Source organism: Coturnix japonica, unplaced genomic scaffold, assembly GCF_054131305.1.
Source record: "Coturnix japonica strain WE unplaced genomic scaffold, WE-NBRP24 Scf071, whole genome shotgun sequence".
Classification (NCBI taxonomy): domain Eukaryota; kingdom Metazoa; phylum Chordata; class Aves; order Galliformes; family Phasianidae; genus Coturnix; species Coturnix japonica.
Genome location: NW_028188974.1, coordinates 361,149 through 384,602, shown reverse-complemented (window position 1 = coordinate 384,602; position 23,454 = coordinate 361,149). Strand labels below are relative to the sequence as shown.

The 23,454-nt window shown below is 45.7% G+C and overlaps 1 protein-coding gene across 8 annotated transcripts in view; it reads right to left on the bottom strand.

The window, feature by feature from the left end:
- The window catches only part of LOC146751606 (ubiquitin-conjugating enzyme E2 R2), a 136,622-nt gene that overhangs the window by 103,481 nt on the left and 9,687 nt on the right, over positions 1-23,454 (bottom strand). Inside the window, exon 1 of one of the 8 annotated variants that reach the window (XM_085533939.1) lies at positions 5,342-5,548. The exons of 6 other annotated variants lie outside the window; for them this stretch is intronic. The gene's annotated coding sequence lies outside the window, so the exon portion shown is untranslated. Of the gene's footprint in view, positions 1-5,341; positions 5,549-23,454 lie in introns of those variants that run through there. One more of the 8 variants, XM_085533940.1, reaches the window with a different exon arrangement.

The window sequence follows — 23,454 nt, the reverse complement described above, 5'->3', positions numbered from 1 at the left end:
GTCTGGAGGTTGTTACGATCGATCTTGATAGCATCGAACTGAACCTTGAGGTCGCTGTACATGGACCGGAGGACATCTCGCTCAGATCGGAGGGTGTTACACTCGGACTGGAGGATGTTGTGCTCAGACTGGAGGGCGTTGTAATCAGTCTGGAGGGTGTCACGCTCCGACGGGAGAATGTCGCGCTCAGACTGGGGGCAGCTATTCTCAGTCTGGAGGGCGTTGTGCTCGGACTGGAGAGTGCCGTGCTCGGACTGGAGAGCATTGTGCTCGGACCGGAGAGCGTTGTGCTCGGACCGGAGACCGTTGTGCTCGGACTGGAGAGCGTTGTCCTTGGACCGGAGAGCATTGTGCTCGGACTGGAGAGCGTTGTGCTTGGACCGGAGAGCGTTGTGCTCGGACTGGAGAGCGTTGTGCTCGGACTGGAGAGTGTCGTGCTTGGACCGGAGAGCGTTGTGCTCGGACTGGAGAGTGTCGTGCTCGGACCGGAGAGCGTTGTGCTCGGACTGGAGAGCGTTGTGCTCGGACTGGAGAGTGTCGTGCTTGGACCGGAGAGCGTTGTGCTCGGACTGGAGAGTGCCGTGCCCAGACCGGAGAGAGTTGTGCTCGGACTGAAGAGTGTTGAGTTTAGATTGCAGGGATTCTTTCTCATACCAATATGTGTCTCGTTGATATAGGAGGTCTTCTCTCTCAGCTCTGAGACTCTCTTTCTCATACCAGAATGAGTCTCGTTGTTGTAGGAGGTTATTTCTCTCATCAAGGAGACTCTCATTCTCAGCCCTGAGACTCCCTCTCTCAGCATCAAAAACTTCCCTCTCAGAAATGGTATTAAATAAGGCCCGATAAGCATTAGCTAGGCCCCAAGTCATTTGTGCCTCCTGAGATCTGCCTGAGCCACAACATTCCTGTCTCAAGTATGCGGTCAAACTCTTGGGATTCTTTAAGTGTTCAGGAGTAAAGCTCCATGACACTAAAGATGTCTGTCTTCTAAAAGTTTCTCCAAAGTCTCTCCACACTCCCTGCCACTCAGTATTCTCTAATTCTAGGGAAGACTTCCTCCTGAGGTTATAAATCCAGATACTGAGTGAGATCACTACAATAACCAACAGTAAATTCAGGGAGATTAATAAGATTGACATTGTGGTCCACTGGGACAACTGGTCAGTCGAAGACTGCTTAAAGGATGCAAAGAAAAAAGGAAGAGCACGCTCAAAAACCACCATTTCCGTACTATTAGTTGCATTAGTTGCATTAGTTGCATTAGTTGCTCCCTCTGGAGCTGCATGCAGATACCAAGTAAGCGTTGCTAACCATGCTTTCAAATCATTATACATGTTTACAATTCCATAGGAAAAAGTGGCTAGCTTAAACATGCTCCAATATGTTTGGAGCATCACAAAAGAGGAACTAATGAAATGCAGTCCCTGGTAGAACAAACTTACTAGAGGGAACATTTTTTTCTTTTTTTTTTTCTTTTTTCTTCAATAGAGAGAAAAAAAACTAAAAGAAAACAAAGCTCAGCAGTGTTTATAAAATATACCAGAGTATTGGCAGTCCGCCTGGACTTTCAAGGTCAAGCTCGCAGGCGCAGAATCGCAAACCTAAGATAGCTCCTTAACAAAGAAAAACAACTTGTAGCCCTGTTAAAAGCTAAAAGAGCAACAGAAGAAAACACAGAAAAACAGCAACTCAATATGCCCGCATTCTCCACCAAAATCTGTCACGGTTTGAACGAAAAATCCACTTACACCCGTGACAGGGGGCCGTGGGCCCCGCGGGGGCCCTAGGCCAAAAGGAAAAAAAGTTAATTAGGAAAAGATAACAGCGGCAACGATCTAAGGAGGGACACTTATTTACTAAATACTATATCGAAATACAGGATAATAAAATATAATATAATATAATTGAAAATTGAGCTAACGAATCAGACAAAATAGGAGAGAGAATGAGTCCCGTAACCGAGAGGCCTACTGTGAATCTAGGCGAACGGCTGAAAGGCTCCCACACACTCCCCTGAACGCCAGAACTCGAAAGAGATCAGTCTGTTCTGCGACAGAGTTAATATAGAGTCCAGGTCCCGTGACCTATCGTGTTGCTCTCTGGGAGATGTAGTCTTCTTCTGTAAGTAGCAGATTCAGTAAAATTATTCATGCTTTATATGATGTTATGATGTGGAATACTGATAGCAAAATTACAAAATTATTAAACCATGACATTGAGAGAATTACAAAACAGATCAACCACCAATGAAATTGCTCCAGTTAGTTCAGGTAACAAACAGAGTGGCCCTGCCCGCAGTTGGGGAGGAGGAAAGTGATTATAGAATGGATTTGATGGCCTGGCACCTCAGAACCATAGGAATATAAAGCAGCAGTGGACACTGGTGCACAGTGCACTCTAATGCCCTCAAGTCATAAAGGGACAGAATCAATTTAATATTTCTGTAGAGACTGGGGGCTCTCAGGAATTTACTATGTTGCTGTCTGAAATAAGCCTCACTAGTAAAGACTGGCAAAAACATCCTGTTGTGACTGGCCCAGGGACCCCATGTATATGTGGTATCGATTACCTCAGAAGGGGGATGGACTTGACGATCTCTGGAGGTCCCTTCCAACCCCTACGATTCTGTGATTCTGTAAAGGGGGCATTTCAAGAATCCTAAGGGGTATCAATGGGCCTTTGGAATAGCTGCTGTAGGCACAGACAACATTAAGCAGCTGCCTGTTTTGCCTGACCTGTCAGAATATTGATCTGCTATGGGGTTGCTATGAGTAAAAGAGCAGCAGGCACCAATTGCTACAAAAACAATGTACAGATGGCAGTACTGCACCAATAGGGATTCCTTGCTCCCCACTCATGAGTTGATTCGTCAACTAGAGAGTCAGGGAGTGATCAGCAAAACTAACTCACCTTTTAACAGCCCCATATGTCTGGTACATAAAGCCAGTGGAGAATGGAGGCTGACAGTAGACTACCACGGCCTGAATGAGGTCACACCCCCACTGAGAGCTGCTGTGCCAGATATGTTAGAACTCCAGTATGAACTGGAGATGAACATAGCCAAGTGGTATGCCACCACTGACACTGCCAATGCATTCTAGTCCATTCCATCGTCCACAGAATATAGACCACAGTTTGCTTTCACCTGGAGGAGCGTTCAGTACATATGGAACTGTTTTCCCCGGGGTGGAAACACAGCCCAAATGTTTGCCATGGGTTGATGCAGACTGCATTGGAACAGGGCGGTGCACCCAAGAACCTGCAGTATATTGATGACATTATTGTGTGGGGCAGTACAGCAGATGTTTTCAAGACAGGAGAGCAAATAATCCAAATCCTTATCCAAGCTGGTTTAAATATTAAGCAAAACAAAATGAAAAGACCTGCACAGGAAATTCAGTTCCTACATATAAAGTGGCAAGATGGACATAGTCACATCCCAGCAGACATGATGAACAAAATTACTGCCTTGTCTCCACCCTCTAATAAGAAAGAGACAGTCTTTTCTGAGCATAGTGGGCCTTTGGAAAATGCATGTTACAAACTACAGACTTAAAGTAAGCTGTCATGGAGTTATCTCTAGATCTGAGTCTGTAGTGGAATTCCAGGGTCACAGCCTGAACCAATGGGTGAGCTGGGAGAGTAAGTGAGTGCCTGGAGCAGCAGGGGGTCTGGAGCCGCCCTACTTCAATGTAATCTCATTCTGCATGGGTTCCCACCTTCCATAGAATCATAGAATCACATGGTTGGAATGGACCCACAAGATCATCTAGTCCTACTGTCCTCCCACTACCGCAGCTAGAGCAAACCACTAAACCAGATCTCGTAGCTCCTCATCCAGATGCCTCTTTAACACTGCCAGGGACGGTGACTCCACCACCTACCTGGGCAGGCCATTCCAGCACCTGACCACTCTCTGAGAGAAGTCTAGTCTAAACCTATTCTGGTACAACTTGCGGCCATTTCCTCGGGTCCTGTTTGCTGCCTGGGAGAAGAGGCCAAACCCCTCAGTGTAAGGCCTTCAGCTTTTTTTACAGTCTCACTCTCATTATATTTGATTTATTAGCTTCAATTCTAATTATATTGTATTATAGTGTGTTATCTTGCATTCGAATACCATATTCAGTAAATTAGTTTGTTTCTCCTCAGATTGTTGTTGCTGTTTTTAATTATTTTGGGGTCCCCAGTTTCCCTTTTCTGGAGGCACGGATTTTACGAAATCCCTCTGCCCCCTCTTGTCACAGAACCGGGCCAGACCAGCCCATAAACCGCTGACAGTGGACAACAGAGGGCCCCCCAATTTACAGGCACTTTGGTCAAAATGCTTTAACTCCTCTCAAGGAAAGAACACAGGTTATGGTAAAAAATCTGAATTCTAATCAATCTAATAAAATTTGTTGATAAAGTGGGGCTGAGGCTATGCTTGTGTCTTAACAGGAACAGGTCCGAGATGGGTAGCAAGAATGATGGGTGAGGCCAGCCATCTCAGCACCAGCCTTAACGTGATCACTGCACTTCCAGCAACTTCCAGTTGCGGTTTGAACACTCGCAATCAAGTCACACTTTGTCAAGCTGCCTCACCAAGAAATCATAAGGACTGGAATAACTGGGAATTCAATAACATGACCTATTGTTTGCATTCTAATGAACCCCTGATTTATTCAGTGTGTGTGGGAATACAAGAAAAGCTGTTCAGAGCAGCAGCTGTCGAGCAAGATAAACAGCATGAGAACCAAGGACACCTCTAGAAGTAGAAGAAGGGACTCACAGCTCTGACTGGATATGCACCTGCATGGACAGATGAAAAGTGTTCTGTAGAATGCTCTGTTGACATGTAAAGGTGGTTGGGAAAATTGTAAGGGCGGACGGGAAAGTTAGAAAACAAAAACTTGTGAAGGTATATAAGGGATGTGAGAACTTGTAATAAACGATTTGGATCGTTCACATCTGAGTCCGTGCCTCAAACGCTGCAAATGGCGCCCACTGCGTGGAGCAAATCAAGCCGCGGCTGAGCGAGCCCGGTCCGGCAGCGTCGCCCGACTGAACTTCGGGGAGACTGTTTCGCGCGCGCCCGCACCGTTCTGCAGGACAGAAGGTGAGCAGTCGGGAACTATGGGGAGTTCACTAATGAAGGAGCAACACGTAAATCTTCAAGTAATGTGGTTAGTTTTAAAGTTTCAGGATGAGCCTGTGTCTACTTCAGCATTAGCAACTTTTCTTAAATGGATAAGCAAAAACGTCCCTGAATTCCCGAAAACTGGGTTCTCTCTCGATGGAGAACTTTGGGACAAAATCGGCTCAAAACTATAACTATTGCTAAAGACAGAACGGCTGCTGTTACCCGTTTGGAGTTGGAAAACCGAAGGGCTTAAGCAAATTCGACAAGGAAGAATTTCTTCTGACCATTCCCTGCTGCCGTCAGTCCCACCCCGGCGCTGCCTCTCGCTGCGGGAAGCGGCCCGTGTCCGGATCCAGCCGGTGGCTCCAACCCCACCCCGATTCGGGGAGACGAAAAACCGCAACCCCCCCACATCGCGCTCCCGCCGTTCGCTCCTCCCCCTACGTTCGTCGCGCAGCTCCCGCCCTCCGCTCCGCCCACGTCGCTCGCCGCGCTCCCGCCCTCTGCCCCCCCCCCAACGTCGTGCGGATGCTGCATCTCTGCAGCCCGCGTGTAACGTGGTTAAAGACACGGACGGACTGAAACCAGGGGATCGTTGTGACCCCGGTCCAGTAGATCCGGAAGGCGAATCGGAAGTATTCCCTCCTGCTGATAATTTGAAGAGAAAAGGAACGAAAAATTTTTCTGCAGTGTACTGCGGTGTTTTAGAGCAGAAAAGAAGCAACATTAAGGGATGATGCTGACACGTTGCAAGCCTTTCCTGTGTTGTATCAGCCGAATCAGGTCCCCCGTTGGGAATCCCTGCCTTATCAGGCAGTGAAGGAGCTAAGGAAGTCAGTGAGAACATACGGAGTTCAGTCAGACTTTACATACAATCTTTTGGTTGCAATTGGTGACAGTTACGTTATGACCCCTCACAAGTGGAAAACTGTTACAAATGATCCTCTCTCCCATGCAATACACCGTGTTCATGACTGAATACCGGGAACAGGCCCCACAAATCCTAAAAATAGTACCTGATGTACGACATTTAAACGATCTGAAAAAGTTATTAGGAACTATCAATTGGTTGCAACCACTTTTGGGAATTACTACTCAAGAGATGCATCCTTTACTCAAACTACTCAAAGGAGACCCAGATCTAACTTCTAAAAGACAATTAGCACCAGAAGCACAACAATGCTTAGACTCTGTAATAACATCATTGCAACATTGATATAGCCATTGAGTTTGTTTATCACTTCCAGTACATCTCATAATAATATCCAACTTCTATCAGCCATATGGCTTGTTATGTCAATGGGATACCTCAGGAAAGGATCCTCTTATTATCTTCAAATGGTTATTTCTACCGCATACATTTTCAAAAACTATTACATAACGAGTGGAAATGTTTGCTATGCTAATACAGTGAGGTTGACATCATATATAAATTTTACGAGCTTTTGACCCTGATTGCATCTACGTACCCGCTACTAAAAAAGATTTAGATTGGATGCTTGCGCAGTCACTTGCTTTTCAGACTGCTATGGCAGACTATACCGGACAAATGTCCACCCACCCTCCCAAACATCAGTTACTACATAATTTGGCTGATATCCCCCTTGCTACTAATACTTTACTTTCACATGTTCCAGTACCTAATGCTGTTACTGTATTTACAGATGGCTCTGGCAAGACACACCAAGCAGTGGTTCTCTGGCGTGTGACTGCTACACGATGGCAGTCAGATGTACGTGTTGTCAACGGATCACCTCAAGTTGTAGAACTTGCTGCAGTAGCTCGAGCTTTTCAAATTTTTTAGAACAAAAACTTAATAACTGACTCTTTGTATGTGTCACGGTTTAAACAAAAATCTACCTGCGTCCGTGACAGGGGGGCTAGTTCAGCCCCAAAGGTGGGCCCTGCAGGGGCCCTAGGCCAAAAGGAAAAGTTAATTAGGAAAAGAAAACAGCGGCAACGATCTGAGGCACACTTATTTACTAAATACTATATCTAAATACAGGATGATGCAATATAATACAATATAATTGAAATTAAGCTAACGAATCAAGCAAAAGAGGAGAGAGAATGAGTCCTGAAACCAAGAGGCCTACTGTAAACTCTAGGCGACATGGTGAAGGCTCCCACACGCTCTCCTGAATGCCAAAACTCGAAAGACCTCAGTCCAGCCTGGGAGTGAGATAATATAGTGTCCAGGTCCTGTGGCTTATCTCTGACCGTGATGTTCTCTGGAATATGTAGTCTTCTTCTGTAAGTTGCACATTCAGTAAAACTATTCATGCTTTATATGATGTTATGATGTGCAATACTGATAGCAAAATTACAAAATTATTAAACCATGACATTCCACCCCTTATTCTACATCATTACATAATGCATAATACAAACACACACACTCATATGTATAGTTGTGAGCATCAGCAACCTTATTTTCCTAACAATTTATATCTATTCCACGCAAATCCCTAAGCTGAGAACAAAACTCTATAACCTAACTCACTATCATTTATTAATTTTGAGAAAAAGGGCAAAACTGCCAGAAAAAGGAAAACATGACAGCGGTGGAGGGGAAAGGCAGTGCTAGTAGGGCGTCCCCCACATCAAGGTGCACTCATCCTTTCCCAGCCGCCACAGCAGAATCCTTTTGAATTATACTTCTTTCCATGTGACTCATTCTCTCTCCTATTTTGCTTGATTCGTTAGCTTAATTTCAATTATATTGACAGGTATTACAGGTATCATTCAGTGGATTGAAGGATCCTTTCTTAAGGAAGTTAATAACCCTGCTTTGTTTGCACAGCTCAAGCAAGTTTTGCATTATGTCTCTCACTGTACTCTTCCTTATTTTATTATGCACATTCGATCGCATACTACATTGTCTGGTCCTTTAACTGAGGGCAACCGTAAGGATGATCAAGCCCCAGTCAATTTTGCTACTCCTCAATTATTTGAGCAAGCACGACTCTCCCATCAATTTTTCCATAAGAATAGTAGAGCCTTACAAAAAAAATTCCAACTGACAGTGGATCAAGCCCATAACATTATTCTAACATGTCCAGACTGCCAGGCAATTGCCCCTGTGCCTCAAGTGGGGACAAATCCGCGTGGCACAGCCCCTCTTCAACTGTGTCAGACAGATGTCACTCATGTGCCTGAATTTGGCCATCGAAATTATGTACATGTAACGATAGATACTCATTCTTCTTACATATTTGCCACAGCACATACAGGTGAATGCAGTTGCGACACCCATAAACACTGGTTATCTGCTTATGCTGCTATGGGAATTCCACATACTACAAAAACAGATAATGGGCCTGCGTATTCCTCTAAGGCCCCTCGAACTTTCCTCCAAGAAGGGGGTGTTAAACATACTACAGCCATTGCTCATTCTCCCACTGGACAAGCTATCACTGATCTCATTTATCAAACATTGAAATCCATTATTATTATTATAAACAAAAAAGGGGGAATATGGGAGACACACTACAAGAAATATTATGCAAGGTTTTGCTTGTTTTGTTTGTGCTGAATTTTTTGAATCGTGTTCATACAGATACAGGTTATGTAGATCGTCATTTTGAGGCTTCCCCAGTGCTAAAGGTATCTGTGGAATATGGCCACAGGACTTTGGGACTGTCCCCTACCACTGATAACTTGGGGTCGTGAATATGCTTGTTTCTACAGGGACTGGCCCTACATTGCTTCCAGCACGATATGTTTGGCCTCATCTCAAGGCAGAAAATAGCATCCAGCCTTAATAATGACTGCGATTATATGCTTTTTACTTCATTGGTATTGCTTTGTAATTTGTTGTATTGCAAATAATAATTTTAGTAATGGTAGGACTCTTCTGCCTTACTGGTACAAAGTTAAGAATTATAATTATTAAGCATTATCTAGATTATTGTGTGCTATTTTTTCCTATTTTGGTAGTAGATAGAATATAAGTTAAATAGGATTTGATGTTACCAATGCTGGAATCTATGGGAATAGCTCTTTTAATGTATTAGTAATGTTCAATTATGATTTTATTAGCCTATCAATTAGCCTCTTAGTTTGTAGAGACAAAACCCTGCAAAAGAATCCTGGACAAATGGATGATTCTTAAATATAAAATGATTAACTCTTTTTCATCTCACTAATTAGAATTTTCAAAATATGACCATGCATCACTTGAGACAAAGGTGCATGCTAAAAGAGCTAACCTTGGTAGTTTATTCTGTTTTGCAAGCAGGTGTTCCACTTGGGCTCTGTATCACGCACTGGCCATGCGGATGCAGTGTACAAATGGAAAATACCATTCAAACCCTGAGTAGGATAAAAGCAGGAGAGAATCCGTGGTGGGTGAGAAAGGAAAAGTGCGCCTTGAAGCAGGGGACGCCCTGCCGACACTGCCTATCGCATCCACTGCCAATATGATCCTTCTCTCTCCTTTTCTGCAGTTTTCTGCCTCTCCAGGGACAACAAGTAATAATGTGCTAGCTTAGGGAGTATTAGCTTCCTGATAACCCATGGTCTAAAATGGATAAAACGAAAGTTGAATCCTTTTTCTAAGACGTTTCAGATTAACACGGAATGGGATTCTCAGGGATTCTTTTCCAGGTTGTAGAAACTTAGGCTGCAGGCAAAATGTGTCTGATATTTTAGTGGGTTTAACAGTATTTCTTGTCATTTTCCTTCTCTCCTTTATCAAATTTAGAGTATTGTCAATCGAGGCCTTAATTGAGTTATAATGATTTTTTAATTAATATAATTAGTGGTATTATTTTATAGTATGGTAGTAGTTTGTGAATAAACAAAAAGGGGGGAATTGTGGGAATACAAGAAAAGCTGTTCAGAGCAGCAGCTGTCGAGCAAGATAAACAGCATGAGAACCAAGGACACCTCTAGAAGAAGAAGGGACTCACAGCTCTGATTGGATATGCGCCTGCATGGACATTTGAAAAGTGTTTTGTAGAATACTCTGTTGACATGTAAAGGTGGTTGGGAATGTTGTAAGGGCGGAAGGGAAAGTTAGTAAACAAAAACTTGTGAAGGTATATAAGGGATGTGAGAACTTGTAATAAACGATTTGGACTGGTCACATCTGAGTCCATGCCTCAAACGCTGCATGCTAATTTTAGTTTAGCTATATTTAGAATTTTTTCTGAATTGTGATTGTTATTCTATTAATAGAAAAGGGGGAGATGTGGGATAAAGAAGGTGTTGTATTGCTAATGAGTGGTAAAGCTCAACAATAATTTGAACCAGACGTAAACACCAACAAGGCACCCAGCCCTTACATGTAACCAGTTTTGATTGAGCGGGAAACCTGTTGTGTTGCCTGTGTATAAAAGGCTCTAAGCACCTACAATAAAAGTCTTTTATTCTGCACCAGGGAAGGAGTCTCTTTTGCCACACCCGCAAGGGAGCTTGATGCCCTCTTGCAACAAATATGATTTGTATTGTATTGTATTGTATTTGTATTATGCATTATGTAATGATGTAGAATAAGGGGTGGAATGTCATGGTTTAATAATCTCGTAATTTTGCTATCAGTATTCCACATCATAACATCATATAAAGCATGAATAATTTTACTGAATCTGCAACTTATAGAAGAAGACTACATCTCCCAGAGAACAACACGACCTGGACTCTATATTAACTCGGTCGCAGAACAGACTGACGTCTTTCGAGTTCTGGCGTTCAGGGGAGTGTGTGGGAGCCTTCACCGTCTCGCCTAGATTTCACAGTAGGCCTCTCGGTTACGGGACTCATTCTCTCTCCTATTTTGCTTGATTCGTTAGCTCAATTTTCAATTATATTGTATTGTATTGTGTTATCCTGTATTTCGATGTAGTATTTAGTAAATAAGTGTACCTCCTTAGATCGTTGCCGCTGTTTTCTTTTCCTAATTAACTTTTTCCTTTCGGCCTAGGGCCCAAGCGGGGCCCACGGCCCCATCACGGACGCAGTTGGATTTTTCGTTCAAACTGTGACAAAGGGAAAGGCCTTGGATTCCTTATTCACAGAGGAGGGGCCGTTTGCCCCTGGCACCACGGTCAACCCCATGCCAGCACCTGCTCCTTCTACACCACGCCCACCACACAGTTCAGGCGTCTACTCAGACGTTAGCATGCCATCTGCGGCCATTGACCCCTCAGAGTTTCATGGGGGGGGGTCGTGGGAGCGCTCAGAGCACTGGGGTTTCTGAGGGGGATGATTTGCCCGAGAGGCTGTTAAAGGAACTCTGTCTGCTTTCAGTTAACTCTAGATCGTTAACTCAGGCAGTTAAATTTTAACAGCAGTGGGAGCACAGTTCAGCAGTGTCCCCTAGAAACCCAGTGGACCATTGGCATATCACAGAAGCACAGAACTGTAGGGGTTGGAAGGGACCTCTAGAGATGATCGAGTCCAACCCCCCTGCCAAAGCAGGCTCCCTACACCACGTCACACAGGTAGGCGTCCAGGCAGGTCTTGAATATCTCCAGAGAAGGAGACTCCACCACCTCCCTGGGCAGCCTGTTCCAGTGCTCCGTCACCCTCACTGTAAAGAAGTTCTTCCGCACATTCGTGCGGAACTTCCTATGCTGTACTTTTATCCCATTACCCCTAGTCCTATCCCCATGCACTACTGAACAGAGACCAGCCTCACCACTATGGCTCCCACACCTCAGGTATTGATTGTTATATGATCGGTATATGATCGGTATATGATCGTTAAGAACTGCGCACTTTAAGGAGACATTATCTTACAACCCTCAGAGGGGAGAGGGCCTCTTGTACGCCCCTGATTTAGGATAATCAGGGTTGGCCCACCTGGGAGCCTTTTGATTGGCAGCTAGTTAAGGAGTTAAGATCGGCAATGGCTACTTCCGGCCTTGAAAGTCCCACCTGCCACGCCCTATTGGACATGATACAGGCGGAGCTCACCACCCCCTTTGATTGGTGTAGTCTGACCAAGGTGGTCCTATCACCTGCCCAAATGGTGCTTTTTGAAAGCAATGGCACTCATTAGGGCTGGAAAGCAAAATTAACAATAGAACTCTGCCTCAGGGTCATCTGCTTCATGGGGCGAGTTCTGACCAGCTGAGTGGTACGGGAGGTTTTGCAGATCCATGAGCTCAGGCTCGGTGGGATCATGCGATTCTTTGTCAAGCTGCATATACTGCAAGATGGGCAGTGGGGGCAGTGGCGAGATTGAATCAATCAAACCCCCCTTACGTAGAAATTAAACAGGGACTAAGTGGATTCCCGTGCAACTTGTTTAGCCATAGACATTATCAAACACTTCTGTTAATGGTTACCATCGGGCTGACAATGAAGCATTCCCCAACCATTTGCCAAATGCATGTGGATATGGCCTTATGATCATTTCGTGAAGAATACCCAGAGTTGCCAATATATCACTATATGGATGACATCTTAGTTGCTGGCAGAATTCTGCCATTAAATTTGGAGCACGACCTTTCTGGCTGTCTGGCTGCAGCGGGTCTGCATGTTGCCCAGGAAAAAGTCCAAGGAGCGAATCCTTATACCTACTGGGTACTATTATCAGAGAACGTTTGCTGTCCCCTCAGCGACTTCAAATTAATATACCAGTAGCAACTCTTAATGATCTTCAGCGTTTGGTCAGAGGTATACAATGGGTTCGATTCTTTGTGCCAATTCCACAGCAGGATCTTCAGCCACTCTTAGATGTGTTAACTGGACCTCCAGATCCAGCAGCACCTTGACGTTTGTCCGTAAAGCAGCGTGCTGCAGTGGCAAAAATAGAGAAGACATTATCTACCTATGCGTTGGGCCACTGGATTCCACAACAGTTCTTGGAGGCACAGGTTTTTGTGCATGTGTCAGGGACAACAGCTTTGCTGTACCAATGGGACAAAGCCATAGCGCTTGTTCAGCACTTGATCCCTGCAGTATGGCTGTACTCTGCAACTTCGGCATGTACTGTTATTACACTGGGAGAAAGCCTAGCCAATATTATCATCCAAGCACAACAGCATGCCATTTCAGATAATGGGAATAGATGTGGCTCAGTTTTCATTTAACTTATCCCAAACTATGTGTGAGGGAGCAATCATTGACTGCGTCCCTTTACAGTTTGAGTTATCACGTTTTTGTGGTCATACCACACATCCTCAGTTGCATCCTTGGCTTGCACCTTCGCAGTCATTGCCTTGTCTCCCAGAGATACCTCTATCCTCCCATCTGGTAAAAGGAATTACGGTATTCACAGATGCATGAGGTCAGACCAAACACACCATGTATGTTTGGTTTGATAAGGGATCACAGCAACAGCAGGTTTGGAAAGAGGAAAGGCCAAGTGTTCAGATGCTTGAGCTTAATGCAACAAGAACAGTTTTGATGCAGTGGAAACATGCTCTGTTGAACATTGTGATGGACAGTCAGTACTGTTACATTTTAATACAATGTTTAGCTCAGGCTCTCGTGCTGACGCCTGTAGCCCAGGAGGTTCATACACTTATGGCCTCCCAAACAACTCTCTTTTGTCACTTATATGCAAAGTCATATGGGCCTACCAGGGCTAGCTGAAGGGAATAGTCATGCAGATGCGTTAGCAGGCCAGCTGCAAGTAGCTCTGACTACTCCTGATCAGATACCTTATCACATCAGTTTTATTACCAGGGTGCTCATGCACTCACACAACAGTTTGATTTAACTTTACCTATAGCACAGTCCATTGTGGCACTATGCCCAGCTTGTCAGACTGTTGGAGGTGTTTCCTCTGCAGTACCATTAGGGATTAACCCTTGTGGTCTCTCACCAAACCAGACCTGGCAAGTTGACATCACTGATTACCCCTCACCATTCAGTTGTCTCCACCATATCCATGTAGCGGTGGATACGTGCTCTTGCACAATAGTGGCTTTACCCACTACTTGTACCACTGCTTGCTAATCCATCAGGTATTTGCAATTGGTCTTTTCTGTATTTGGTGTGCCCAAGCTGATCAAGACTGACAACGGATCCAACTACTGTTCCTGTATGTTTCAGTATTTCCTGCAACTTTAGGGTGTGTGCCGTACTATGGGCATCCTCCACAACAGCACTGGTCAAGCAATAGTTGAATGGGCCCATCACACCCTCAAAGCACAGATTGTGTGGCTAAGGGAGACACAGGAGATCCCGTGGCTGCAGTGTAGAAAGCGTTGGTAGTGCTCAGTCAACTTACTACTGACAATGCCTTGTCCCCCATACAAAAACATTTCTCAGCCCAGCAGTGGATCTTTGGTGGTAAGGCAGTTTGATTTCAGGTTCCTGAGTCTGATAAATGGGAGGGTCCTGCAGATCTCCTCACATGGGGCCGAGGGTATGCTTATATTTCCACAGAAGCCAGAAGCCAGTGGATTCCTGCCCATCTGGTCCAGCCATGGGTGCCAACTACTGCTGCCTTTGCTTCTGCTCCTGGGAGCAAGCCTGTCAGAGAACGCATGCATGTGTCGACTCTAACAAGCTCCTGTGGCAAAGAGCAATAGCAACGGGGTTACTTGTTCTCCAGCAGCCCAAGGGCTATTTGATGGCAAGCCCTGGCCACCTTGAATCCCAACTGTGTCAGCAGTGGGGTGGGTCTGGTTTCACTCCAACTTACCTGATGCAATGCTGCAAGGCAGCCAGGACTATGATCCACAGGGAAGTAAGACCTTACCCAGAAGCAACGCTATGGTACATGTGACAAGCAAGCTAGAGAACGATGCCCCTATACACCTGCATCCAGGTATGGTCTTGGTTTACAGGTCAGGATAAGTCCACCCAGACATACCCATTCAACCTAAAGGTGGTTCCTGCAGCTTGGGCAGGTTACATTTAGCACCTACCTCACCATGTGACATTCAACAACTCCTCACAGAGGTCTTGCGACAACAGCACAGTATAGAGACATTGACACCAGAATGTAATGATTGCGTGTATCTCGATGGGAAAGTACACCAGATCATAGGGACTATACTGATCTGGCCCCAGGTAGTTCACAATACACACACAACTGAACGGCTTGCTTGTTGGGCAGCAAAGAACACAAATCGCACTTTCTGTGAGTTGACCAATATAGCTGATATGCTGAGTTCCCTCAACACCAGACTGACTCAAACAAAGACGGCAGTAGACTTTCTACTCGCTTGGACTGGTTTAGGTTGCGCCAAGATGGAACAACACCTAGGCTTGAAAGGATACTGTTGCCTCGACTTCAGCGCGACTGCATGTTCAGCCATAGAGAAGATCTGACAGGAGGCAAAGGACATAGCTGATTAAACATTCAAGACAATCAAGGACAATAGCTGCAGTTTCTTCTCCTATTTGCTTGGTCTTCCAAGCTGACTCGAGAATGTTCTTATTTTGGGTGTGATTACTTTAGTTGTTATCTTGCTTGCTCTTTGATTCCTGTTATAGCTGGCATAATTCACCATATTTTGGATCAGGCAGTGAATCACCTTCTCACAGTTCATTTAGTTTTAAGTGCACCACATGGAAATGGCTATCAGCCACTATCCACTTGTGACTCTGAAACTTCTCATTAGCAAAGAAAGGAGGGAGATATTGGGGGACTGAGTTGCCTATATAAGGATTAATGAGTGCATAGAGTGTAGTTCTGAGTAGATAGAGTGTTCTGGAATAGCTGAGTCACGGCATATAGGTTAGGGAGCTAGCAGGCAGGGGGTTTCAGTAGGTGTGCGTATAGATCTTCTTGCGTGCATCGGGTTTGTGTAGCAGGTGTACACGCCTGCATGGGAATTAGGATGATATATAAGGAGTGTGACACAGCAATAAATTGAGAGAAGACTCCATGGCAGCCATGACTGTGTCTCTCTCCCCCAGACAGTTGAGGTCGCAGGTTGGGTCGGGTTATTGACAGCAATGTCAGACCCCAAGAAACTAAGTGAGTATCTGAGTAAGGGATGGTGCAGCTCAGAAAGATCTGAAGAGGAACAGCTTATTTGGGGCTTGGCTTATGCTTACCGAGCTATATATAATACTATTCTGGATAGAGAGTTTCCAAACTGCGATCCGAACCAAAAGGGGAAACTTCCAAGGGAATCTGATCAATCACAGGAGGCACCAGTATCCATGTCAGTTGCCCCTGTGGAAAGCCAGAAATGGAAATGGGTGTCCTCATGTCTAGAATGGAAAGAAGAAATGGAGGGAGAAGAGGAAGATCCAGGCGAGGGGCCCTCATCAAAACCACCACCACCGAGAAAGGCAACAGAGGAAAGTAAGAAATATGGAGAGTGATGAGGAGGGAGTCACTATTGCCAACCCCTGAAAATGACTGAAATCCAAGGCACAAGAAAGGAGTTTACGTGATACCCAAATGAAACTGTTGTCACCTGGTTGCTTTGGTGTTGGGACGACAGGGCCAGTAGCAAGTCCCTAAATAGTAATGAAGCTTGCTATCTAGGAAACACTGTCCAAGACTCAGCTACTGACAGAGGAATTAGTAGATGAAGACCAGGATGATCAAAAGAATCCACTGTAGGAGCTAGTCAAACTGATTATAGCCTCAGCTACTAAAGGCAAATGCCCCCCTGTTCAAGCAAATTATCACAGTAAATCTATGTCTCATGCTACCCTGTGAAGCTACTCACGTGAGCATGAAGAAGACTTGAAGAAGTGGCACAACAAACCCACACCTACACTATGAGCACGGGTTAGAGAACTACAGAACAGATCAACAACCACTGAAGTTGCTTCCGTTACTTCAGGTAACGAATAGAAGGGACCTGCGCTCAGCCAGGGGAGGGAACGGAATAATAGAGTATATTGGACTTTGTGGATTCAATGGCCTGGCACATCAGAACCACAGGAATATAAAACACTGGTGGACGCTCTCAGGAAGTGTCTGTGTGGGAGGCAGAAATAAGCCTCGCTGGAAAAAAAATGGCAGAAGCATCCTATAGTGACTGGACAGGGGACTCCATGCATACTTGGTATAGATAATCTTAGAAGGGAATGTTTCAAGGATCACAAGGAATACCAATGGGCTTTTGCAATAGCTGCTGTAGATACAGGCAACATTAAGCAGCTGTCTTTTTTGTCCGGCCTGTCAGAAGTCCTATCTGTTCTGGGGTTACTAGAGGTAACAGAGCAGCAGGTACCAATTGCAAGGAAAATAGTGCACAGACAGCAGAACCACACTAATAGGGATGCCTTGCTCTCCATTCACAGGCTGATACATCAGCTAGAGAGTCAGGGAACTATCAGCAGAACCCACTCACCATTTAACAGCCCCATATGGCCAGTGCATAAAGCCAGTGGAGAATGGAGGCTAACAGAAGATTACCGCAGCCTGAATGAGGTCACATCCCTACTGAGCACTGCTGTGGTAGACAAATTAGAATTACAGAATCACAAGGTTAGAAAGGACCTATAAGATCATCTAGTCCAACTGTCCGCCATCCACCATACCTACAGAAAACCCCTAAACCATATCTCCTAGCTCCCTATCCAGACGCTTCTTGAACACTGCCAGTGATGGCGACTCCACCACTTCCCCGGGCAGGCTATTCCAGTGCCTGACCACTCCCTGAGAAAAATAAAAGTTCCTTTTTATGTCCAGCCTAAACCTCTTCTGATACAACGTGTGTCCATTTCCTCGGGTCCAGTCTGTTGCCTGGCAGAAGAGGCCAAGCTCCTCCTCATCGCAACCTCCTCTCAGGAAGTTGTAAAGTGCAATGAGGTCTCCCCTGAGCCTCCTCTTTTCCAGGCTAAACAATCCCAGCTCCCTCAGCCGCTCCTCATAAGACTTGTGCTCCAGACCCCTCACCAGTTTTGTTGCCCTTCTCTGGACATGTTCCAGGGCCTCAATGTCTTTCTTGTAGTGAGAAGCCCAAAACTGAACACAATACTCGAGATGCAGCCTCACCAGAGCTGAGTACAGAGGGATGATCACCTCTCTGCTCCTGCTGGCCACACTATTTCTTATACAGCCCAGGATGCTGTTGGCCTTCTAGGCCACCTGAGCACATTGTCAGCTCATGTTCAGCCAAGCATCAACCAACACCCCCAAGTCCTATTCCTCTTCACAGTCATCCAGCCACCCAGCCCCAAGTCTATAGCGCTGCATGGGGTTATTGTGGCCAAAGTGCAGGACCCGGCACTTGGCCTTGTTGAACCTCATCCAATTCACCTCAGCTCAGCAATTCAACCTATCCAGATCCCTCTGGAGGGCCTCGCTACCCCCAGGCAGATCAACACCACCTCCCAACTGGGTGCTATCTGCAAACTTACTTAGCTTGCACTCAATTCCCTCATCCAGGTCATCAGTGAAGATGTTAAACAAGATGGGCCCTAGAACCAGCCCCTGGGGGACACCACTTGTAACGGGTCACCAGCAGGACTTAACTCCATTAACCACTACCCTCTGGGCACGGCCCTCTAGCCAGTTCCTTACCCAAAGAAGGGTATACCTGTCTAGGCCATGGGCAGCCAGTTTCCTCAGAAGGATACTGTGAGAAACCATGACAAAGGCTTTGCTGAAGTCTAGGTAGACTACATCAACTGCCTTACCCTCATCTACCAGCCTGGTCACCCAATCATAGAAGGAGATGAGATTGATTAAGCACAACCTGCCTTTCATGAATCCATGTTGACTAGGCCTGATCCCCTGGATGCCACACACATGCCATGTGATCTCACCCAAGATGATTTGCTCCATAACTTTACCCAGTAACGAGGTCAGACTGACAGGCCTGTAGTTACTACCTTTCTTGTAGATGGGAATCACATCAGCAAGCCTCCAGTCCGCTGGGACCTCTCAGTTAACCAGGAGCAGTGGTAGATGGTGGAGAGCAGCTCAGCAATCACCCCCTCCATCTCCCTCAGCACCCAAGGGTGGAGCCCATCTGGTCCCATGGACTTGTGGCAGTCCAGGTGGAGGAGGAGCTCTTTAACTGTCTCCACCCGAATCACTGAAGGTGTATTCCACGTTCCATTCCAGACTTTGAGATCGGGGCACAAAGTGCCCTGAGGATAACTCTTCAGCCCATTAAAGGCAGATGTAAAGAAGGCATTGAGGACCTCAGCCTTCCCCTTATCCTCAGTGGTCACATTCCCCGCTGCATCAAGTAACTTTCCTTGGTTCTCCTCTTACTGTTGATATATTTGTAAAAAGATTTCTTATTCTCTTTTACTGTCGTGGCCAATCAAGTTGGGCTTTAGCATTCCTAACTGCATCCCTGCATACCTTAGCAATCTCCTTGTAGTCTCCCTAGGTAGCTTGTCCCTGCTACCAGAGGACATAGACTCTCTTTTTCTTCCGGAGTCTCAACAATAGATCCCAGTTCATCCACACCGGTCTTCTTCCCCTATGGCTCGCCTTTTGGCATTCAGGGACAGCCTGTTCTTGTGCCTTTAATGTTTCCATCTTGAGGAGCATCCAGGCTTCTTGGACCCCTTTACCCTTAAGGAGCGACTCCCAAGAGACCCCCGCAACAAGTGTCCTGAACAGGTCAAAGTCTGCCCTCTGGAAGTTCAAGAGAGCAGTCACCTATCTGACATCTCCAAGAACAAGTGAATTCAAGAATTTTGAGGTCGCTCTGCCCAGGACAGTCCCCTGCCTTCACATCTCCCACCAGTCCTTCACTGTTAGTGAAGAGCAGGTCTAGCAGGGCACCACCCCTGGTAGACTCATGTACCAGCTGCACAAGGAAGCTATCTTCCACGCACTCCAGAAACCTCTTGGACTGCTTCCTGAGTGCCGTATTATATTACCAGCCTACATCAGGGAAGTTGAAGTCTCCCATGAGAATGAGTGCTGGTGAACGTGCAGCTTCTGCGAGCTGCTCATAGAATGCCTCACCCATCTCTTCATCCTGATTAGGCGGTCTATAACAGACCCCCACCAAGATGTCACCCCTGCAGGCCTTTCCCCGATCCTTACCCACAGACACTCAACTTTATCATAACCAACCCCAAGCTCTTCAACTTCAAAACAGTCTTAAACATGAAGGGCCACACCACCACCATTCCTTCCTCATCTATCCCTTCTGAAGAGCTTGTAACCATCTAATCACAGCACTCAAGTCATGGGAGCTGTCCCACCATGTTTCAGTGATGGCAACCAGGTCATAGTCCGCCTGACACACAGTCACTTCCAGCTCCTCCTGCTTGTTACCTATGCTGCGTGCATTGGTGTACATGCACTTCAGCCATGTCACCTGCCTCACCCGCAGCTCAGGCTCTGTCCCACTAAGCTCATTTCTTGTAAGCCCTGTTCCATTCCCTCCCCCCGTCGTAGAACTCCAATATGAACGGGACTCAAAAGCAGCCAAATGGGATGCAGTCACTGACAACACCAATGCATTCTTGTCCATTCTGTTTGTCACAGAATACAGGCCACAGTTTGCTTTTACTTGGAGGGGCATTCAGTACAAATGGAATTGTTTGCCCCAGGGGTAGAAACACAGCCCGACCACTTGCCACGGGCTGATACAAAACACATTGGAAAAAGGCGGTGCTCCTGATCACCACAGTATCATAGAATCATAGAATAGCCTGGGTTGAAAAGGACCATAATGATCACCTAGTTTCAACAACACCCCCCCCCCCCCCCCCCCACATGCAGGGCCACAAACCACTATAGAGCAGGCTGCCCAGAGCTACATCCAGCCTGGCCTTGAATGCCTCCAGGGATGAGGCATGCACAACCTCCCTGTGCAACCTGTTCCAGTGCATCAAAGGCTTTGTTGCATGGGGCAACATGGCAGAAAAAGTCATTAAGAAAGGAGAGCAAATAATTGAAATTCTTCCCCATGCCAGTTTCACTATTAAGCAAAACAAAGTGAAAGGACTAGCCAAGGAGAATCAGTTCTTAGGAGTAAAATGTCAAAATAAGCATCATCACGTCTGTCACAGGTTACCTAGATTTACCTATGCCCGTGACAGGGGGGAAACACCCCGTAGGGCCCCGGGGCCCGGAAAGGAAGGCAAAAATGGAAATGGGATAAAAACAGTGGCAATCTAAGGAGGAAAAACTTATTTTACTAAATATGATATCAGAATACAAGATAACACAATATAATATAATTGAAGATAATAAATCGAACGAAACGGAGAGAGAGAGTCCCTGAAAACTGAGAGGCCTACTGTGAACTCTAGGCGACACGGCTGGAATGCTTCCCATTCTCCGAGAAGCCCTAGAGAGAGAGAGAGAGCACTCCAGCCTGGGAACAAGATTATATAGTGTCCTGGTCCCGTGACATCCCTGACAGTGATGTTCTCTGGGATACGTAGTCTTCTTCTGTGAACTGCACATTCGATAAAATTACCCATGCTTTACATGATGTTATGATGTGGAATATTGATAGCAAAATTATAAAACCATGACATTCCACCCCTTATTCTATATTATTACATCATGGTTAATATATACACGTATGTAAAACTATGATAGCTAAATAGTACAATTAAATGTAACATAACTAAATGTATAACTATAATAACTAAAATATACTACACATGCAAATATATACATAGATACATAGAATTATTGACTGCACTCCCCCAGCATCAAATTGACTTGTGGTATACATTGAACATCCCCATCCTTCTGCATTACTCACCAAGTGCACCCAGGTCCCTGGGAAAAGACAGTTCCATGGACAGGTTTGCCCTTTCCAGAGGCTGGAAGGACCCAAACAGCTTTTTCCAACATGTTCTTTACATGTACAACAGGGACCTTATCTCCTTCTGTAGTGCTTAGGGGGCTAGATTGGCTAGGACCATCACAACTGACAGATCCTCTAGTATTGACCAACCAAGTGGCTTCTGCCAGATTCTTCTCCCAGTGCTTAAATGTTCCACCACCCATTGCTTTCAACATAGTTTTCAACAACCCATTATATCGTTCAATTTTAGCAGAAGCTGGTGCACGGTAGGGAATATGATAAATCCACTCAATGCCATGACCTTTGGCCCAAGTATTTATAAGAGAATTTTTGAAATGTGTCCCATTATCAGATTCAATTCTTTCTGGGGTGTCATGTTGCCATAGGACTTGTTTCTCAAGACCCAATACGGTGTTTCGAGCCACCCAGTGGCTGCCTCCACCATGGTAAGCACATAACACTTACCACTGCGAGATCGTGGCAAGGTGACATAATCAACCTGCCACGCCTCCCCATATTTATACTTTTGCCATCGCCCTTCCTCCCAGAGAGATTTCATTTTCTTGACTTATTTAATTACGGCATATGTTTCACTGTCAAGAAAAACCTGAGCAATAGCATCCATAGTTAAATCCACCCCTCGGTCTCTGGCCCACTTATATGTCGCGTCTCTTCTTTGATGGCCTGAGTTCTCATAGGCCCATGGAGCTAGAAATAATTCACCCTTATTCTGCCAGTCCAAGTCAATTTCAGCCACCTCAAATCGGGCAGCTTTATCTACCTGATGATTGTTTTGTTGTTCTTCAGTAGCCTGACTCTTGGGCGCATGTGCATCCACATGACGCACCTTCACAACCATATTCTTTGTTCGGGCAGCAATGTCTTTCCATAGTTCAGCAGCCCAAACAGGTTTACCCCTCCATTACCAGTTATTTTGTTCCCACTGCTGTAACGACCCCCATAAGGCATTTGCCACCATCCATGAGTCAGTATAAAGATACAGCATTGGCCACCTCTCCCATTCAGCAACATCTAAGTTGATCTGGACAGCTTTTACCTCTGCAAACTGACTTGATTCTCCCTTACCTTCAGTGGCCTCTGCAACCTGTCGTGTGGGGCTCCAAACAGCAGCTTTCCATTTGCGATGCTTCCCTACAATGCGACATGATCCGTCAGTGAACAGGGCATATTACTTTTCATTTTCTGGTAGTTTGTTGTATGGTGGGGTCTCTTTAGCACATGACACCTCTTCTACTGGTGAAGTTCCAAACTTTTTACCTTCAGGCCAGTCCATGATCACCTCTAAAATTCCTGGGGGATAGAGGATTCCCATTTGCACTCTTTGTGTAATCAGCATAATCCACTTGCTCCAGGTGAAATCGGTAGCATGATGGGTGGAGGGAACCTGTCCTTTGAACATCCAGTTCAGCACTGGCAGTCGAGGTGCCAGAAGGAGCTGAACCTCTGTCCCAAGTACTTCAGAAGCAGCCCAAACCCCCTCATACGCGGCTAAGATCTCCTTCTCACTTGGAGTGTAGCACTCTTCAGATCCCTTATACACTCAACTCCAGAATCCCAGGGGTCGGCCTCGGGTCTCTCCTGAGGCCCTTTGCCACAAACTCCAAGTGGGACCTTTCTCTCCAGAAGCAGTATAGAGGATGTTCTTTACATCCGGTCCTGTCCGTACTCGCACCAGGGCTACGGCACGGGCTATCTCTTGTT